This window comes from Psammomys obesus, unplaced genomic scaffold (assembly GCF_907164565.1).
Source record: "Psammomys obesus unplaced genomic scaffold, mPsaObe1.curated_primary_1811, whole genome shotgun sequence".
NCBI classification, from domain to species: Eukaryota; Metazoa; Chordata; class Mammalia; order Rodentia; family Muridae; genus Psammomys; species Psammomys obesus.
Genome location: NW_026594184.1, coordinates 2942805 through 2955679, shown reverse-complemented (window position 1 = coordinate 2955679; position 12875 = coordinate 2942805). Strand labels below are relative to the sequence as shown.

The 12875-nt window shown below is 40.1% G+C and overlaps 1 protein-coding gene across 1 annotated transcript in view; it reads left to right on the top strand.

Annotated features, from left to right (window-relative positions):
• The window catches only part of Rap2c (RAP2C, member of RAS oncogene family), a 13858-nt gene extending 11229 nt beyond the window's left edge, over positions 1–2629 (top strand). Inside the window, exon 4 of the mRNA XM_055618070.1 lies at positions 171–2629. The gene's annotated coding sequence lies outside the window, so the exon portion shown is untranslated. The remainder of the gene's footprint in view (positions 1–170) is intronic.
• The last annotated feature ends 10246 nt before the right edge of the window (positions 2630–12875 follow it).

Genomic DNA, 12875 nt, shown 5'->3' with positions numbered 1-12875 from the left:
ATCTATCTATCTATCTATCTATCTATCTATCTATCTATCTATCTATCATCTATATATCCATATATATCCACATACATGCATGCATACATTTGGATTTATTGCCAGTTATTTTTTAATATTCTACTGTATATTTCTAGGTTTTCATGAAATGTCTTTTATCTTACTTTCAGATAAAACTCAGAGGAAATTTGCACAGATGCTGCTTTGGAGAACTTTACAACCTGGGTTGCAGAACTGAGCCTTGGTAAACCTGTCTCTATCACAGCATGTTGCCATACATCTAATGAAGTGCATAAGGTCTTTGGCCCTCAAGATCCAAGGACCTTAGCAGTAATGCTTAGCACGTTTACCATACATTTAAAATCTGTTCTTTATCAATTCATCCTTTTATAGCTTTTTAAGTTCTTATTGATGGCTAATATGAAAGGGTTAATTTTAATATGTTAGTTGATTTCTTTAATCAGTTTCTCAACTTGTATTTATTACTCAAACTCAGTATTACCTACTCAATGCCTTTTAAAAGAAAGATATAATGGAGAAAAATTGAGCCTTAAACAAATGGTTACTTCTGTATATTACCTCGTACCAATGCTTCATCCTGTTTGTAAAATCTTTCTCCTTTAACTGGTTGGTTAATACTTTGAGACTTTGTTTACGTGTGGCAGTGTTGTTAAAAGAAATTAAAGATCACATTTTTCCTGTATAGATAGAATATCCCTTTTCTTAAGTGCAGTTTTTTTGTAATTACCAAGTTCTGAAAGTTACAGGTGATATTGGAAATTGACTGTACAGCATTTACTTGAAGAGTTAAGCATTTGATTCCATTAGGCCTTCACATGTGTTAATCTCATATACAGCATTGAATTGCAGCAGTAATATTTTCCTTTCTGTGAAGTTCTAAACTTAGTTATGACCCACTTAGCAATGCCTTTGAAAAGGGATATTGTGTCCATGGTAAATCAATTGTATACCTAAACAGAGATAACTCAGTTTTGCCTATCAGGCTTGTCATTGACATCTGGTAGACTTCTGCACATGTAAAACTGAATTCAAATATAACCATGTACACTTTCTAGTTCTTAATATTTGTCTTTCCTAATAATAGTTTAAAGCAATATTTGTTAATGTTTTCTTGCACTATCACAACTGCTTTTTAGTTATTTTTTTCAAAATGCATGTTCGTAGTAGACACAAAATTCTGTGTAATAGGAGAGAGAATAGCGCCAAGTTTCTGGCTGTTTTTTTATTATTATTTTTGCAAATGTGCTTTCTAATAGCCATTGCCTTCCATGTTGTTTACCTAATCAGCACATTTTGTCTGAATACTTGAACATTTTACCAATAACGCAGGTATAGAAACAGAAAAAAAAATCTTTACAAAGAGTAACCTTTTCGTTCAGTTTTAACATCATGATGCAATTATTTTTTCAATTGTATAGTTTGACAGTATTTTGTTCTTGGGTTTTTATTTGGTTTGATTTGTATGCTTTTAATTTGCAGAAGTTAGTAACTGCAGCTCAAATACTGCACCAAAGTTCTCGATTTTAGGAGCCCAGCTTTAGTCATTTGAACATGCTTCTAAATAAAGCAAAACCAAAACTATGCTTTTGATCTATAATAATAGCTCAATAACTTTGTCAAGAAAAGCTCTACTATATGCAGTGATGGTTTGTGGAAGGGTGTGGCAATTTTAAATTTGTATTGTGTGGTGTTCAAATAAAGTGATAACTACATTCATGTGATTTATTGGTCAGCATGGCCATTAATTAATGAGTAGAAAATGATTAAACTTTGATTTCTTTTTTTTTAAATCGTGTTGTATTTGATTCCTGACCAGATTCCCCCAAAGTGAGCTCTTGTTCTTAAATTTGGGGTTTGATGGTGAGAGCATAAGGGTACAGGCAACTGAAACAATTGTTCCTTATTTACAAACTGCTTGAAATTAATACTTACTTAATTTGAGTTTGCACTTTAAAACCAAACACTCATTTCAGAGTACCTTAAGTGGTTGTGGGTCACCATTATTAGCTCTGTGAAATTCTAAAGGAATCAAATAATTCATGATGGCTTCAGTATTCTGCAGATTGATTTTTTTATACAGTGAATGTGTCCTATGGCTATTCTTCCCTGCTTCCCTTCTTTGCCTTCCTCACCTCTATCATGGTGTTCATTGTCATTGACCTCAGCAGCAGATTTCACTTGGCTTCACTTAGGATCACAGGAATCAGGGGAAAGTGATTTTAAAGGTGGTTTCTCCAGCACATTTTTAAAAAAGGGACCAAAAGTTATTTTAGCTTCCTCAATAGAGTGCATGTTGCTTATTAGGATAAGAAATGAATATTAAATGCAATATATGTCTTGTCTTTATTATGGCATCTGTTTAGGAATTGTTCAAATCACTGCAGTAGGGCTCTGCAAATAAAATCATGTAACCTATTATCACGGATCTAATGTACTGTAATTTTATCAGTGAACAGTAAAATCTCGAAAAGCAAGTACAAACATTGAACAATTACCTATGAAGATTTGTAAAAGTAAAATTTTTCCAATAGATTTCATTCTTGTCATTTTGTAAGACAACCCTACAGTCCACCTGTTTGTAACTTTTTTAATAAAATAGATATCTGTATTACTGAGGCTTATCTTTAATTTTTTAATTATTGGTATATTTCTTCTTCTTCTTCTTCTTCTTCTTCTTCTTCTTCTTCTTCTTCTTCTTCTTCTTCTTCTTCTTTTCTTTTTCTTCTTCTTCTTCTTTTCTTCCTCATCTTCTTGATTTGCCAACTTATACTTTTTAGCAGAAAGCCATTATCCACATTATATAATACATATTTAAACAGAAATTTCAAATTCATTCACTTTTTTTCTTAGTTGCTATTTTGATATTGTAGGGGGAGTATTAAAATATACCCTAAATTATAATGCTTAATCAATTGGAGTAACTCAGAAATGATAAATAATGAGTAAAAAATAATACAACTTTGTCCATATGCAGAAAGTAAGCCAAATAAAAATTTGTTGACTGGAAACTATTCTTGTATTAATAATTTCACACAGTGGTAAGTTGTATAATTAAATTTTGATATATCAAATTAAGAAAATTCAAATACATTAAATTAAATTATCATTTTGCTTTTGGGGTGGTGTTTATTTGTTTTGTTTTGCAATGCTTTGAGTTGAACCCAGAGCCTTGTACATGCTGGCCAAACTCAGCTGGATTACCACATTGTCTTATGCATCTGAAGTTTTTGCAAGTCAGTTACTTCATTGTTCAACCCAGTACTTTTAACTTGAACTAAGAAGATTTTTATACCTTACTTTTAAACTTAAGATCAACTTTTAAAATTGGACAGGCCTGTGGACTCCATTTGGGAATTTGGAAGGGATTACCAGGAGTGTATACCTATGTCACAACGTATAGAAAATGTCTTGTTTTATTACTACCAATCAACTGTCTTCTGTTGGACTCAAGCTGTCCAGTATATGCTGTGGTAGTTATGGTCCTCAGTCTTTCAGGATTTATCCAACTTTCTTTGCCCAAAGAAATAGAATCCCTTCATCCAGTAAGGCCCACATTCTAACCCAGTGAGTAACAGAAAGAGAATAGGGTGGTATAAGAAAGAGCAAAGGAAAAGTAGTCAGACTAGCAACAGGAATCAGAAGGGGACTATATCCCAGATCACCTTTACCTCTTTGATCAGGTTCTTAGATATCATTATTATCCAGGAATAAGATGCATCCAATCTTGATGTTCCTTCAGGAGATAACTTTTCAAATCCAAAGCTCTAAAACTCAGGATTGAAGTAGGGATACTTTCATTTGTAGTTGAAATTAAGGTGAAGAAAAGTCATGACCAAATGCGTAAAGGAAAAATCAAACTAAGAAAAACTGATATTTTTGTATATGAATTCATCATAGGGTAGACTCAACTGGTTCTATTCAGGTTATAAATCATGTGGAGGTTGTAGAGTAATTAAAGGGTACTTATACCAGGGAAGAGTCCAGTCCCAGAGCATTCCACACCTTCTTCTGCTGTCTGTAGGCACCATGTATACACATATAGTCTAAATACATTCAGGCAAGCATTCATACACATTAAGGTTTTTTTCTTTCTTTCTTTCTTTTTCTTAAGAAATCTTAAAGCAAGATTTTTGAAAAAGAAATGGCAATTTTAACACAGTGTGACAGTCCACATGCAATAAATTACTAGGATCCAATTTAATGTGTGTGTGTATGATACTACTAAGAGTTTTTATAAGACAAAAGCTATTTTCATTAGCTATTTTTCATTGGAAAGGCAATGACTTAAATCAAGAATTTGCAGCCATTGACCTCCAGGCAGAATCTAGGTTCTTTAGTGCCAAAAGAACTGAAGTTTGATTTAGCAGCTGCATCCAGAATCTATCCTAGAGCTGAGCTGCACCCTCATCCTGCTTTGTACTTAAGAGTTTGCATGTAGAATCATATGTGCGCCTGATCCCAGTCATATCCTTCTTTGGTAAAGATCCCTACTTCCATGATTTTCACATACTTTAATGGTCCAGGTGTTGGCATAATGTTCTTATGGGATGTGTATAGTTTACCCTTGTTCATTCAAATGCTGATTTCTCGATCCCACTATCTGGTTTCAATCCAGACTTTGCATTGTGATGTTTATTCTAAGCATCCTCTGTCTCAAGTTTATGTAAATATGCCATCATTTGTTCTCTATGTTGCCAATCAAAACAACCAGCCAATGCTGAGCAATACAGAGACATTCTGGAAAGTATGGCATAAGTACATGACAAGTATAGGCACCATGTGACTGTATTGAAATACCGTAAGTCCATGATAAAATTCTCTGTGACTTAAGGGACAAAATTCAAGGCCTGCTACACAGAATTAGATGAATGTCTGACACTGTAAATTTGGCTATGAACTCATGCTTGGAGAGCTCACAGGCCTCATGGTGACCCTTCTGATTTATTATTATACATCATAATAATATATATTATTCTGTTAAATAAATGCACATAGTATCAAACTTCCCTCTAAAATTGTATCTCTGCCTGTAAATTAGTGACCTCTCAGGCCTCCTCAGAGACATTTCTTTGTGCAGTGGACAGTGGTTTACATAGAAACAAGTGATTAAAGCACAGAGAATAAGGATCAATGGAGTGCTGAGCCACAAATGGGACATCTCTAGCACTACTCTCCAAGGCTGGGGGGCCATCCCAGAACAGGAGGTAGAAAAATATTAAGAGCCAAAGGGAGATCAGGACCAGAACCCAAGTTTGTGCATGACAGAAGTGCTGCTGTCATTAAGTCACAGCAGCTGTGGCTGTCTGAACAAACTCAAGATGGTCAAAACTGTAGTATGGAGTGGAAGGGGAAGGTTATTAAGGAGCTCTTGGCAATTTGTGGCTTCAGGAGGAGAGAAAGACTTTTCTTTAAGGGTGTGGCTATTTGTAGGTCAACCAATCTCCAGTGATTGGCCCTACACTCATGATTTTATGGGCAGCACAAATTGGGGTCAATGGGTTATTTTTTTTAAAGTTGGGTGGCAGGAAAGTGGGTGTAGATATGGATGGAGCTAGAGGTGTGGATGGGGAGTAAATAGTAAATGTGGTCAAAATAACTCCAACCTTACATAAAATGGTATGGAGTTCTCCAGTTTTTCTTGAAAAGAATATAATCAAGAAAGCATTTGCTGCCCATCCTTGGAATTCCCTTCCCAAAGCCTCTACCAAACTGCACTCATTTCTTAGGCAAGGCTGAGAAAAGTGCTCACATTGTGATCCCCAAGCTGTCAAATATTTCCCTTTTAATGAGGTAACAATTCCACTTTCCCTCTAAAGCATCAAATGATTTCCCACTTAGAGCACTATAGTCAACTCCTCTGCTTTTCCCTCATCCCTAACCCCATTTTCTCACTGTACTTGTCAACAAGCTTGGGGTCATTTAAATGAACTATTCACCCCTCCACCCTTTTCTGTATCAATCAGTTTAATGAGTAATGGAGCTTCTGGAAGTAAGATTTGCGTCTCTTTTGCCTGCTGGCAGGCTATAACATTCCATCTTCATCTCCTTTCATAACAAGAGTTTTTGAGACATTTTGCTTCTTGCCCTTCAAGCAGCCTTAAGGCTGTCCTGCAGATATCAGTATGTGTTCCAATGTTTGCAGTCTGTGCACTCTGCCATATAAACAGTCTTCCAGGTGCCCCTGAAAGTCCTCCAGGAAGTGGATAGTAAGGGTCTAAGTACTTCTTACTTGTGCAGCATACACCATGGAATGTCTTAGGTTTAGTTCCAAGCTCCTCTGGCTGCTGAAATGTTTAAAAGTTGGGGATGGTATGATGTGAGGATGTAAGCTTATTCCAAACTTTTCACAGGATTTAAAAAAGGACAGATGAAATTATATTATCTCAAAAAAATTTTTTTAAATATTTCAGGTGGAAACTGCAGATTTGCTGTTTGCATGAAGGAATGACAAGAAACACTAATGGAATACCTAGTAAAAAGAAGAATTCATGATTATGTTTCTGAGTAAAATCATGGGGCATTTGATTTTTTTAAAAAAGTGAACAGACATGAATTCCACATTGAGAAATAGAAATATCCCTGGCAGTTCAAACCCTTTATGGGAGGGGAGTACAGTTCCCTATGGTTTTTCCTTTGGACATGATATCTACTGTTAAAAAACATTTCCCAACTTTAAGTATAGGAATAGCATTCCCTAAGATAACTCTAGGCATGTTTTTAGTACGTTGTTAAGGTCCCAAAACACTGAAGTGACAAGGTTGGGATTTAAAATGTATACTGGGCTCTGTATGCTAATTGTTGGCCAGTTGAGTCTAAATACGTACTTCAGTCCCTCTGGTGGCTCTGGCTCAGCCATTGCCAACTCCTGAGCCATAGACCCTTAAAATCTCCAACAGGCTAAAGAAAACAGTTACCTTCACCTAGGAATGGAAACCTGGCTCAGAAAAGTGATTTGCTTGTTGCAATAGAGTTGTTTAAGGTAGAAGCAAACTACTTGAGAAGAAAATGGACATATAAGATAATTGCCTTAGTTTACCATTCATTGTTCTTCTAAGGATACACAAAACATGGTGATATAAGCAGAGTTGAAATGCTATATGCTATGGTCTTGTTCTGACAGAACTTGCATTCTGGCTTGGAGACAGGCTTCCAAATAATCACCATGATGAGGCAAGGTGATATGTTCTCTAAAGATATTGGTATATGCCAGGGAGTCCAGAAAAAGAATTTGACCTTATAGAATGGAGTGGGGGAGTCAAGGGAAGGTCAGTGTTATGACCAATGACATAATGATGTACAAAGCAGATTTTATATGAAAGAGGTTTATTGGATGGAGATGAAGAGAGAGAGAGACATGATAGGGAGAAGGGAGAGGGCAAAAGGGTAAGAAGCAAGAGATAAGAGGACAAGAGAACAACAAAGTGGAGGGTTGATCCTTTTAAGGAGAAAATTAACCACTCCTGAGAGATATGGCTACCTGGCAGTCGATACATGATAACATCATAGATTGCTAGGCAACCCAGAAGCAGGCTATTGAAATACTAACATTCTTCAATTTTTCTTTAATCAAAAAAAAAAAAAAAAAGGCTGCTTCTCATGTAAGGCAAGTTAAAGTATATAAATTTAGGTTCATTGGAAGCAGCTCTTCGTTGCCATGCAAGGGGATAAGAGAAAAAAAAATAGCAACAAAATGTCCACATTATATGGTTGAGAAGAGGAGGGGAAGCTCCTGCCCTGGAAAGTTCAGGGTAGAGGGTTGCAAGTAGAGAGCTGGCAGCCACATAAGGCAGCAGGTAGGGACTGAGGAATGTTGGGAGAACCTGGAGTTACCTGTCTTGGGCCTGAAGCACACCATTCCAGTCTTTTGTTAATAAGTGAATAATGGGCATACATAGTCTTCTGGCTAATTCCTGTTGGCACTGTGGCCGCTGTAGGGAGGTCAAAAGGCTGAAATGCTGGCCAAGTTAAGGAAGAACAAGCTGTTCTGATGCTGTCCAAGGTCTATGAGAACATCCATGGCTGGGAGGGAAAGTGCAGGTCCAGCTTGATGGAAGAAAGTCAGTGAGATTAAACTGGGACACCTGTGGTAGCTGCTTTGGCACTGTCATGGATGTAAAAAACACCAGGGTCTGATAGGATACTGGAATATATACAGGAAGAAGACAAAGTTAAGTAAGTTATGGAGAAAATGTCTTTAGGTGTACATTTAAAACTTTTGGGAGAGCAAACAACGGTGGAAGGTTTGGATTAAAGAGACTTGAATATGGGAACCTCCATCTGACTGAAAGAACCTCCATTTACCCAACCACTGGCAATAATTACGATTTTGCTTTGGATCTGTCATCTAAGGAAATTAAAGCCAAGTTTGGTTACGGAAGTATGTATGTAAGCTTAGAGGCCGTTAAAGTGGGCACTAGGTGTAGAAATCTGAAATTCCCCAGAAGACATCCCAGAGGAGAATCTGGAGGAACGGACAAATGGACTATTCCCATTGGGGAGGTAGGAGTCAGTGACCTACGACAGGCATCCTAAATGCAAGGTTTGACTCAGTAGACTGGTACAATCTGTTCAAACAGCTGGTCAGCGTTCACTAAGGGCACAGTTGGCCATAGGAGACATGGCTTACCGAGTGCTAGGATTCTTGTAGTCAAGCGAGAGGAGGAGGGAGAGAAACTACGCTGATAGAGGGAAAATCTTACCCAAGGGAGAAGGAGGTGCTAGATGAAGGGTTTGGACTTAGGTTGAGAGCAGTAGGAAGCATTTGTGCCAACCAGAAGTGAAGACTCACCAAATGGCTGATGTTGGGTGTATGAATGTAGCACATGGTAATCAAGAATTGATACCAACCAGAAGGGAAGACTCCCCAATCTGCTGGTATTGGATGTAGGCAAGTAGCCATCAAGTAGGCAGGACAGGGAAATCCTCAAACCAGGGAAAGGGGAAGAATCCCACCCTCTGAGATAAGCAATAGGTAGAGAACTCACCTGGAGCCCAATTGACCTGAGAGATGGATTCAGGTAGATTCCCTGCAGCTTACAAGAATTAATTTTAAGTTTTACAAAGGAGATAAAACTTTAGACATGTTAGCATCACAATTGTAATCTGCAATGAAATACAAATTGTAGAAACGGTAGTAGACATTCACATTTGTGTTAACAGCCTAAGAATTCTTTAAGGTGAACTCTGAAAGGGCAGAAGCCTTTTGTGAAATAGAAGGGGAAGTTCATTTGTTCTTAACATTTAGTATGATTACACATTATGGAGATTTAAAATCTTGAGCTTGGAACCGTGATAGTGGACGGTAAAGTGGAATGCTTTTATATTAGAGTTAGATTGAAGAATCAGAATTCTGTTGATGAAGGTAAAAACCCTGGACAGTCAATATAACAGTACATAGAAACGGGATGGAATATTAATCATTTTTACCTATTTAGGATACCTTAAAGCACCTTAGACCTTGCAACCTTTACAACTTGCTTTTACCAACCTTTAAACACTTTCTTAGACCCTCAAACATCTATAGCTTTTGTTTACCAACCTTAAAAAATTTTCTTAGTCCCTCAAACAATCTTTTTCTTCGGCCTCTGCATCTAGTTATTTACCGTGAGACATAGGTGAGACTGTTATAAACATTTATTGTTCTTTACCTAAATAGATGGCAAAAGATTATATCTGAGACCTGTTTCTTGAGTTTGGCAACAAAGCATATTGTGTCTAGGCCTGACAATAGCAACTCTAGGACTCAGACTTAATGCCTGGTCTTCTGCATATGAAGAGAACTGAGAAGGCATCTGAAGTCTCCCAAGACAGAAGTTGGCAATATGCCCGTGGGGCCCGAGTGTGAGTCCAAAACAGACCTACAAATTACCCTGGGTTGGGCAAGGGTGGTGGAGATCGCTGAATCTAGGAGCCATTTGTCTTCTGCCAGGCCAAGGGGCTGGAAGGCTGGAAGTGTCTATGACTCTTGTGCTGATTGAGCCTCCATGGCTTGACACAGAGGACAAGCCTGCATGGGAGCATTTTGACTTCCAGAGGCCAGTCTACCAGCAGGCAGTGTGTGGCTTGTTGAGGCAGCTGAGGGACCAGAGTCCCCTTTGGCTGCATTTGAAACAGTCACCTGGTGGAATTGACTTTTGCCTGTACTCTGGCGGGATGGGGCATTGCAGACCTCTTCTTTTCTTTGCGGGAATGACAACAGCCTCAGAGCAGAAGCCAAAGTCTGGAGCATAGATTGTGGTGTAGATAAGACTGGCGGGAAGCCTCCTCTCTCATTATTTTTTACCAACTCCTGTATAGTAACTTTAAGGACCATCCTCAGCTGTTTATTAAAGATGACAATGAGACCATGTTTGCATCTGTAGGACTATAAATTTATTTTTGGGCAAGTTAGAGTACTTGATCATCTATGAGATGACTGACTATTAAGTTACATTTGTTAACCATCAAATATTAGGACTTTAGGTTTTGTCCCTGTTAAGTTGGACATAAATGTAGTCCATTAGAGTGAAAGCATAACAGTTTTTTGTATGACTTTCTTGTATAAAAAGTTCATAGCTTATAAAAGTTTAAAGCTATACTATAATTTAATAATATTACCATTTTTAGAAAATAAGTCCAAGCATATTTTAACCTTTGATAGTGAAAATATAGCACAATGATTACATTTTAACATAAATAAATGCTTCCAAAATTAACAGATCTTAATTTAGAATATTGGTAAAACCTTGCACATAGTAACCCCTGAGTTATGAGTTTTAAAACCAAAAATAGACAGAGGGGGGGCCAAGATGGCAGCACCGGGAGAACACCGTGTCTGAGAAGCGGGACAACACACTCCGGGCAGCGACCAGGAGACTGAACTCTGGGCCCTAAAACAACAGCGATCGATCGTGTTTCCCAGGTGAGGGGAGGCTCCCACGGCGTGGGAAGCAGTCAGGTCCACTCTTGGCTGCCCAGCCAGAACCCGGAAGAGAACCGGCAACACGGGCTTTGGGTCTCCAGGCTGGTGCCGCAAGCCTGCTGGTCACGATCAATTTCCCAGGCTGATTGGTGGGCACAAGGGTGCCTGAGGCTGAGAGTCCCAGTCGCAAAAAAAAACCCACGGGGAAGGAAAGTTGCCAGACTGCTCACGGGTCACCTAGTCTTTCCCTGGAAGGTCTCTCCGACCACGGGTACCTGCCATCACAATTGAGCTCCCGCACCTCGCACTGATTGCAGCTGCGCGCCCAGCTCAAAATCCCTACTCCCTCTTCGGAGGAGGCAGGAGGTGTCCAGCAGAATCCACAGACCACATTGTCTGTACCCCAACCCGAGATCGGGGCTGAGAAAACCAAATCCTTTCGGGCACTCGCCCAAACGGCACCATCACCCTGCCTCAGCAGAGCAGAAGGATAAAGAGGCGCACAGCGGCTTCACAGTGCCGGAACTCCAGTGCTGCCGGCCACTCCTAGCAAACAAACTACAGCTCGGGATCTGGGACTGTGGTCATTCTACACGTCCTGAGACTCCCTGGTCATTCTACACGTCCTGAGACTCTCCTGGGTCCAGCGCAATAAGGTCTAGCAGCAAGTTCTATCACCGGCACCCCCCCCCCAACCCCTGGCAGAGAAACGCCAGCTCAGGGCTCAGGATCCGACTGAGAAGCCCCAACCCCTGCTGGCACTCCTCTGAGAGCACCTCCATAAGCTTGCCCTAGCAGAGGAGAAGGTCAGAGGGGAAGGACAGAGAGGCAGCCTGCCAAGGACACAGCACCCTCTCTCCAGCGGCCCCTAGCAGAGAAACCCAAGCTCTGGATCTGAGGACACTCAACCCTACCCGGTACTCTCTTGGGATCAGCAAACATAGATTCTACCACTAGGCTGCTTCTGGCAGAGAGATCTGGGCCCGGGATCTGGGATTGAGTACACTCACCCTAACTCTTTCCCGCGCCACCCAGGGACCAGTCAACATAACCCCTCCTGGCAGAGGGAAAGGACGAAGAGGCAGCACACAGGAAAGGTGGACACTGAGTCCTGCGGCCACAGTGTCACAGAGCTGACTGTTAGCCTACCCGTGCACTTCCGCAGCAGGACCAAAACAGAGAGTAGTGAGCAAGGGGAACCCCTGTGCATTCCAACTGGTCCAGCAAGAGAGTGAGTGAGCCTTCTAGGGAGAGATTGCCCCAGACCCAAGGCCTCTCCACAGAAGCCACCAGACGAGATCCCTGCCACCCACACTCCTAGTGTGGGCATCATAGGGATTCTTGGGATAGCGACCCCAACATTGAAGCTTCTACCTTGCGGGTCCACCAGGGTAACCCAGGCAAACAATCCCTGGATCTCAGTCAGAACTGCGTAATAGTGGCTTGCAGGCCACTGCAATAGTCAGAGAATACGCGCATGAACACTGCGCCCGCTAAAAGCGCACACGAATAGTGCCAGCGTCACATTCTTTACTTAGGCAAAACTGAAAACAAAGTGCACACTCCCAAAGCAGTGAACCTCTCTCATCTTCCTGAAAAAAACAGTCCGGAAAACAGAAAGAGAGGATCATAGCCCAAACTACAATCTCGAGGAACAACCAGTGAGGATTATAAATAACCAGATGGCTAGAGGCAGACGTAAGAACACTCCCAACAAAAATCAGGACATAATGACCTCACCAGCAACCCCACAAAACAATGGACACTTCAATTCACTAGATATACAAGAAAACGACCGCAAAATTATGTTTCTCCAGCTATTAGAGGCCCATAGAGATGAAATGAACAAAGCCCTCAGAGAAATAACCAAAGAAATCGAGACTAACCAAGAGGAAACAAATCGTGCACTCAGAGAAATGACCACGAAAATTGAGGCAAACACAGAAGAAATGAA